Source organism: Oryctolagus cuniculus, chromosome 1, assembly GCF_964237555.1.
Source record: "Oryctolagus cuniculus chromosome 1, mOryCun1.1, whole genome shotgun sequence".
NCBI classification, from domain to species: Eukaryota; Metazoa; Chordata; class Mammalia; order Lagomorpha; family Leporidae; genus Oryctolagus; species Oryctolagus cuniculus.
The window spans coordinates 161,119,949-161,127,646 of NC_091432.1; positions in this window are offsets into that span (position 1 = coordinate 161,119,949).

Consider the following 7,698-nt stretch of genomic DNA (forward strand, 5'->3'; position numbering starts at 1 on the left):
AAGGTGTTTAATTTTCAAGAATGTATTACACCGTGCACTATGGTAAGTCTGGCTGAGTCTTAAGAAATTCTCTCTGCTAGACAGATCTATTCCACTGGCCAGTCCTTGACACCTGAAACGTACTATTAAAAATGTATTCTTTGTGTCTAAGAATGTTGGTGTGAGAAGCCAGGGTATCCTCTTTCCCTCAGGATGCTTATGACTGGGAAAAAGGGGTGTCAGGGAGGTGGGCAATGATTCATTTCCTGATGAGGGTGCTGACTACCTGGGTGAGGTTTATCAAAATTCAAGGGGTTACGATTCGTGTGCTGGTATATTTCATACTTAAATAAAGTATTTCTAAGTACTTTCCTCTTTTGTCTTTCCCCTCTGCAAGTCCAGATGACAGCAGAGATGATGGGAATCCGTAGATAGACTTTCCTAAGAGTTTTACTTATTTTGTAAGGCCTTATCAAAGCTGCTAATTTGGGGCTGTTGCATTGTCTTTTCTCCTCATATGCTATTGGTCACAGTTATAGCAGCGGGTTTCCCTTCCTGGCTCTCATAAACCCAAGCCTGTGGAAGACTGTCCCAACCTTCAGGTTGATGCCAAAGGACAGTCTCAAGGATTTGGGCTTGGGATTTTTGTAACCCAAGCTTGATTTGTTGAATCCCACAACATTTGCTTACAATAAGTCTTTAGTTATACCTGATCAAGGTGTATGCAACCCAGCCCTTACAGGATGATGCAAAGCCGTTGATTTCAAATTGGCTTAAAGAAATGAAATGACTTGGAAAACAGTTGGAGCAGTTCCTCGAAAATATAAAGGTGGAATAATATTTGATCCAGTAATTCCACATACATCCCAGCAAAAACTTGTACACAAATGGCCGCATTACTCACAACTGCAATGCAATGGAAGCAAACCAAGTGTTAATCAACTAGATGAATGGGTAAGTGAAGCGTGGACTATCCATTTCACAGAATCCTTTCATCAGTAAAAAACGAATGATGTATAGGCTACGGCATGGATGGACCTTAAAAATATGCTCAGCAGGTAATCATATGTCAGCAGTGCTTCGAGTCCTGGCTGCTTTGCTTCCAATCCACCTTCCTGCTAGTGCACCTGAGAAAGCAGCAGAAGACGGCCCAAGTATTCAGGTCCCTGACACTCAAATAGGAGACCCAGTTGGAGTTCTGGGCTCCTGGCTTTGATCTGGCCCACCCCAGCCATTGTGGTCATTTGGAGAGTGAACCAGTGGATGGAAGATCTTTCTCTTTGTGTGTGTATGTGTGTCTCTCTCTCTGTAATTGTACCTTTCACATAACAAAAATTAGTCTTTAAAACAATATATTATGCTATGTGAAACAAGCCAGTCACAAAAGAACATGTGTTATATGATTCCATTTATATGAAATGCCTAGAATAGATAAATTCGTAGTGGTTGCTTGGGAGATTGAGTTGGAGGGTAGGAGCTAGAGTGTGCATTTCTTTATAACATGATAAAAATGTTCCAAAGTTGACTGTGGTGCTGATCACACAACTAAAACCCACAGAATTCCATACTTTAAATGGGTGAAGTGTGTCTGTGGTACGTGAATTATATCTCAATAAAACTAGCCCCCAAAAACGTGAAAAATAGAGTGAGGACTAACTTGCCAGACATTTGACCCAGATACACGGTGGATGTAGGTGAAAGTTCAAGTTAACAATAGATGCACTGTATTGTTTGGTGGAACCAGCTGCCAGTTTTCCCCAAGACCAAAGCTGAATCCTAAGGAAGTGCTATACACCGCCCATTAACTCTTTGCCTGCCAGCAGCTCACGGCCCACTCCCTGCACTCACGCCTACCCTTGCTGCCAGAGGGTTCAGGCTCCTTCCTCAGGTCTCTGTGGACACCTTTAAACCAATGCTTCTGTTCCTTCCATACGTCTCAGAATCCCTGCCATGTTAGCTGATTAAACGGGCTGTGCCCTGTCAGAGTGGGGGCTCCTCCAGAAACTCCTCCCTCCAAACACATACCCTGGCCAATCTGCCTCCATGTCTCACATGTAAGCACTTCAAACAGGTGGAAATACAAAATAAGTTTATTTGGGTGCAGAAAATTTTTGAAATCCAAGCATAGTTTCTTTATAATCTGCATTGTCCATGTAGGCATTGATTTCAAAATATATTTGCACCAAAATAAACTTACCTTTAAAAATCACGCATGGGGGCCAGTGCTGCAGCATAGCAGGTAAAGCCAGCACCAGCAGTCGCAGCCACTTGCAGAGTGACCCAGCAGATGGAAGACCTCTCTCTCTCTCTCTCTCTCTCTCTCTCTCTCTCTCTGCCTCTGCCTCTCTGTAGCTCTGTCTTTCAAATAAATTAATTAAAAAAAAAAACTATGCATGAATTTCACTTTCCTTGAAAGGCAGATAGACAGAGAGGGATTTTCTATCTGCTGGTTCACTCTCCAAATGCATGCAGCAGCTGGGGCTGGGCCAGGAAGAATCCAGGAGCCCTGAACCCAGAGTCCTCCATGTGGGTGGCAAGGACCCAAGCACTTGAGCCATCACTGCTGCCTTCCCGGATGCAAATCAGCAGGAAGCTGGATCTGAAGTGGAGCCGAGACTTGAACAGAGATGCTGAACTTGTCTTTGACTTCCGCTTCCCACGAACTTTTTGAAGCGCCACCCAATTTGACAAATAGAGAAGAGACTCTGCGAGTTCAGGCATTGTGGGCTCTGGAAGCCCTCAGTTAATGTAGTAGCTCTGGGGCATTTTCTCTGTGCTGTGTGGGGTGGGGAGGGCATGTCCAAGTGCAGGTTCAACGGCTTCACCCCACACCTGTGAAATCAGATTCTCCACTGGAGGCCTAGGAACCTCCGCTTTATTATTGATTGATTTTAATTTTAAAAATCTCTTTGCTGTCTTCCATCCACTATTCAATCCTCAAATGGCTGCAGCAACCAGAGCTGGGCCAGGCTGAAGCCAGGAGCCAGGAGCTCCATGCTATTCTCCCACGTGGGCTGCAGGGACCCAAGCACTTGGGTCATCTGCTGCCTTCCCAGGCACATCAGGCAGGGGCCTGGAACTGGTGCTCTGATATGGAATGCTGGCCTCATAAGCAGCAGCTCAACCCACTGCGCCACAAAGCCAGCCCTTGGAACCTGGACTTTTAACAAATTTAAAGGAACATCATAATGAAATGGCACTATTCAAACTCCAGAATGTTCATACTGAGGGGACTGGGACACGGTTTCACTGAAGGGGAGGGTGAGGGCTGGCTTCTGTAGTGTGTCTGGGGCAGGGTCCTGCACAGGATGAATTGAGACCTCTGGATTGTGAGGAAAGGGACAGCTTACTGGGCGTCAGAGGGTCTGGGCTCTGGCCCCTCCAGCACTCTGAGCTTCTCTGGCCTCCGGAAACTGGTCTTCAAAGTTCAGGTTTGTGGGCCGTCATCTGCCTGAGGCTATGCACTCACTCAGGTTCCCCTAGGCCTTTCTCATGACTGGTTTCTCAGGTCACAAGCAAGAGCATAAGGGCAGAAGCAGGTGAACCTGGGTGTGGAAAGGGTTAGACTCACAGACCCGAAACCTCTGACTGTGTTCTAACCTTCAAGGCCTGGGCTTTCCCAGGAGTGGCTGTGTGGAAGAGAGTGCATTGTGAGTGGGGAATGCAGTGACATTTCTCTGTGCGGAGGGAAGGTTGTGTAACGTGCCTTTTTAATTCAGAGACAGACAGAAATGGCGAGCGGAGCTGGGCCCTCGGAGCACTCCAGTTCTCTGAGATAATTGTGCGAACTGGCTGTTAGGAATTCCCAGTGCCTCTGGCCCCAAGACAGACTGCTTGGTGACGCGGAAGGGCTACTGCCTTATTTTTCTCATTGCTGAAACGAAATGCTGAAGACTTCTTGTAATGCAAATCCTACAAAAAGAATTCAAGCCAACGACTAAGGTTATTCATAAGTTTCTAGGGAAAATAAGCTATATGTATATTTGGGTAATAAAGCATGTCCTAAAAATATATGGGTGTGTGTGAGAGAGATTGACTTTGAAATATCAGAGCTTCCTGCAGTTTCAAAAGTCTGCCGAAGTTAAAAGCTGCATTTCACTTTTGATTGTACACTGTGCCTTTGTTCTGGGGACACCCCTCACCTTTTAGTTAAGCAACTGTGAAACACAGAGCTTTCAGAAACAGGGGACTAGGAAGCCACGTCATAAAGAGAGAGATTACCTAGGACTGGGTGAGCAGAGTTGCCCATTACCCCAGATAATTTAAATTCTCTTAGCCATTGGGTTGGAAGTCTGGCCCAGTGGTTAAGAGGCTGGTTAGGACACTTGCACCCCACACTGGCTTACATGGGTTTGATTCCCTCTCTAGCTCCTAACTTCACTTTCCTGCTAATACACACCCATCTGCTCGTTCACTCCCCAATTGGCCATAACGGCTGGAGCTGCACCAATCCAAAGCCAGGAGCCAAGGGCTTCTTCCAGGTCTCCCACATGGGTGCAGGGCGGGTCCAAGGCCTTGAGCCATCCTCTGCTGCTTTCCCAGGCCATAGCAGGGAGCTGGATCAGAAGAGGAGCAGCCGGGACTCAAACCTGTGCCCATATGGGATGCCGGCACTGCAGGTGGCGTCTTTACCCACTACGCCACAGCGCCAACACCCTCTTTCTGTTTCTCTCTGGCCCTCACATAAAGAAATGAAAGCTTTTAAAAATTAGATGTCTTGTGCTGAAGGGCACAAACCACCCAGAGGAAAAAGGGTTAGTGTTTCCTGAAAGCAGAGAGCACAATGCCATCAACCACCCGAAGGTTACAGGAAATGAGAACTGAGAGCGAGCCTAGATGTGGGGAGTGGAGGGGCCCTGACTTCCCATCAGTCTCTCCTGGTTTCCTCACTACTGATTCTGACTGCCTGCTACGTCCAGGCTTTGCTTGCATCACCCATAATACAGAATCTCTATCAGGTAGATCCAGGGTTAAATTGGTCCAGAAAGGAAGACAAAGAAAAAGAAAGAAAAATATTCATCTTTGTGTTTCTTGTACCCATAGTCTCTAACTGCCCTTCAGTAGTCACAGGATAACAGGGAACAAGTGAGTGTATGATATTAAATCACCCCCAGCTACTCCAAGACCACTGTGCCCTTGGTGGCAGATGTGAGTTCTGTGTATTAGAACACCTTCTGCAAACCTGTCCACCCTCTACCTTGTTCTGATTTAATAAAATGACATCCTAACATGTATTCATCATTTGTGTCTAGCTCATTTTTACTTTTGGACATTTAAACATGCCATTCCTGGGGCTGGCACTATGGAGAGGTGGGTAAAGCCACCTCCTGCATTACCTGCATCCTAAATGGGTGCTGATTCAAGTCCTAGCTGTTCCACTTCTGATCCAGCTCCCTGCTAATGCATCTGGGAAAGCAGTAAAGGGTAGCCCAAGTGCTTGGGCTCCTGCACCCATGTGGGAGAACTGGAAGAAGCTCCTTGCTCCTAGCTTCGGATTGGCCCAGCTCCGGCCATTGCAGCCATTTGGGAAGTGAACCAGCAGATAGAAGACTGACTTTCTCTCTCTCTCTCTCTCTCTCTCTTTCAAATAAGTAAATAAATCTTAAAAAAACACATGCCATTCCCCCTGCCAAGAAAACTGTTCTGTGCCAATCGTGTTGGTCCCTAGCATATCAACACACATTTTCCCAGGACACTTCGAAGCTCATCTTTGCCCAGGAAGTCCTCTTTGACATCCCCACCAGCTGTCTCCGGGCCAGGAAAGGTATCTCTCTGTCTCATATCACCCTCCACCTCCCTCACCATATCATATTGTTCATTGCCAGGTTTCTTATCTAAATTTCTGTTTAGAAGGCATGTGGGAGACATTTAGCAAATAAATGGTCGGTGGTATTTTTGTGGCATAGCCTAATCAGGATCTCTTATACATATAATTTTTAAATTTTAAATTGACATAATAATCTGCACATTTGTATAGTATGATATTTCAATACATGTATACAGTGTGTAATGATCACATCGGGGAACCTAGAATACCCATCACCTGTCATCTATCTTTTTGTGTGTGCTGGGAACACTGAAAATCCTCTCTACTTTCCCTTTTGACATATACAATGAGTTGTCCACCGTAGTTACCCTACTGTGTTGCTCCTGCCTAACTGCACACCCGACCCCGTCAGCAGTTCTCTGCATGCCCCTCCCATCCACGCCTCCCAGCCTCTGGTAATCACTGCTCTACTCTCTGCTTCTGTGAGATCAGAGGCTCCAGCTTTCTCATACATGAGAACGTAACACAGTTGTCTCTGTGTGCCTGACGCATCTCACATAACATAGGGAACTCCACTTCTATCATGCTACCACAATGACAAGACTGCATTCTCTTCTGTGGCTGAATAATATTGTGTGTATACATATCACATGTTCTTTCCTTAAGACTTATTTATTTATAAGTCTGAGTTACAGAGAGAGAGAGAGACAGAGAGACAGACAGAGAGAGACAGAGAGAACCTTCCGCTGGATCACCCCCAAAATGGCCACAACAGCCAGAGCTGGGTAAGTCCAAAGTCTGGAACCAGGAGCCTCTTCCAGGTCTCCCACGTGGGTTCAGGGACCCAGGCACTTGGGCCATCCTCCACTGCTTTCCCAGGTACATCAGCAGGAAGCTGGATCAGAGGCAGAGCAGCTTGGACTCGAACCAGTGCCCATATGGGATGCCAGCGCCACAGGCGGCAGCCTCACTTGCTACAGCGCTGGACCCATAAATCACATTCTCATCCACCGATGGATGCTGAGATGAATTCCAGGCCTTGGAATCATGGATACTGTTGCAATAAACGTGGGAATTTCTCTTTCTTTCTGTATGTCTGTCTATCAATAATGGGAATTCAGACGTTTCTTTGACATACTGATCTCATTTCCTTTGGATATATATGCAGCAACAGGATTGCTGGGTCACATGGCAGTTCTATTTCTAGTCTGACTAATCTCCATACTACTCTGCATAATGGCTATACTAATTTACATTCCCATCTTCCTTGCATGAGAGTTCCTATTTCTCTACATGTTTGCCAGCATTTGTTATTTCTCATCTTTTGGATAATAGCCCCTCTAACTGGGGTGAGATTATATCTCCTTGTAGTTTTTGATTTGCATTTCCTTGATGCTAAGTGATATTGTGCATTTTTATGTGCTTTTTGATCATTCTTATATCCTTGAGAAATGTCTACTCAGGTTATTCACTCATTTTTAGTCAAGTATTATTATTATTATTATTGCTGTTGAGTTGGGTTTCTTATGTATTCCAGATATTGATCCATTGTCATATGAATAGCTTCAAATATTTTCCTACTCTGTAGGTTGTCTCTTAACAGTGTTAACTGTTTCTTTTGAAGATAAGCTCATTTTTGAAACACAAGGACTGCCGTGTGTGTTCAGCCCTGGAAACCACTGCTGACAGACACATAATTAGTCCTACCAAATGAAGAGCTGGCTGTGTAGCCCTCTTGGCCAGCTCGCCTGACTAAGTCCACCTGAAGCACATCTCCTAAGCAGCAGGCTTCTGCATGCAGGGCTTGGCTGTCTGTCTTTCCAATATTTCCCATCCAAGTCAAACACTGGGGCCAGCGTTGTGATATAGTGGGTAAAAGCTGCAACCGGGGACACTGGCATCCCACATGGGCGCCAGTTTGTGTCCCAGCTGCTCTTCTTCCCATCCAGCTC